The sequence below is a fragment of the Grammomys surdaster genome, unplaced genomic scaffold (assembly GCF_004785775.1).
Source record: "Grammomys surdaster isolate TR1022 unplaced genomic scaffold, NIH_TR_1.0 345, whole genome shotgun sequence".
Lineage (NCBI taxonomy): Eukaryota > Metazoa > Chordata > Mammalia > Rodentia > Muridae > Grammomys > Grammomys surdaster.
This window is the reverse complement of record NW_021604764.1, coordinates 794,250-795,491: the sequence shown is the minus strand read 5'-3', so window position 1 is coordinate 795,491 and position 1,242 is coordinate 794,250.

Below are 1,242 nucleotides of genomic sequence, written 5' to 3'. Positions count from 1 at the left end.
ACACACACACACACACACACACACACACACACACACACACACACACAGAGAATGGCTCCTTTAGGATTCTGGTTAATCTCTTTTGCTACAGGAATTTACAAGAGGATTACTGGTATAAAACACTAGGCTCATTGCTGATGTTAACCTAAGGAAACCAATTGATATTTCCTTTGTATCTCCATAAACTATTTCATCCATAATAAATCTGAGTCTCTGGTCATGACGTCTTTCCAGATTGTTCTCTTCTACTCATGCACTAACTATCAAAATTGCATGGAACTATAAGAAACGCTCCAGGGATCACTTTCCTGTAGGCCTCCATGTTCCTGTTAGAAATCTTCTTCCACGTGATTACTAAGGTCATTTGATTCCACAGTGATAGCCATTCCCTTCCTAGCTTGTTAGGCTTTTGTTATACTTAGGCTTTTGAAAGGACTCCTTTGCATTTTGGGTGGATATATTAATTGTATAGAATCTAGCACCTCTAAACCAAAACAGAAAGTCCAGAGAAGATGAGATTCATAGCTTTGTTCAGTGTGTCCCTGGGAGTTTAGATCTTCCTTTTCTACCACTGGTCTCAGCGTACACGAAATTTGTCTGTCAGAAGCTCAAAGGCTTCTAAAAGCACTGATTGACAGTGCTCTCTATCTTCACAGAGCATCAGTGAAAGGCTGGTGCTTTGTTGATTTCAAACGGAAATCTGGACTCTCCAGCTGGATGTCTTGTGTATATGCTAATTTCATGGTCACATGGACAGTGTATGACTGTTGTTTGTTTCTGTCAACAAGCCTCTTAGCCTCTCACTTTTTATTCAAGAGGAAAGATACATTTTTATGAGATGAGTCAGAAAATTTTAGAAATATTCTTAATATCTAGTATAGCACAGTAAACACATGTAAACAAAACTAGTAGAAAAGCACTACAAGAAGTGAAGAAGCTAGCCATATTACAATCTAGAATACTCAGGACATGACCTTTTCTCTTTGAAAACAGTGGGGAAACTGAGCATGTTGGCTCATATCTATAAGCCCAGGCTGAGGTATGATGGTTGCCATGAGTATGAGAACAGGGTGGACACAGGCAGTACTGGCCAGTACATTAGAGAATTAGAGAGGGAACTCTTGTCTCAAAGGCAGATAGTGTAGATTCAAATAACCACCAGAAAACAAGGGGATAAGGATTTATTATTGCTGGTTCTCTCTCTCTCTCTCTCTCTCTCTCTCTCTCTCTCTCTCTCTCTCT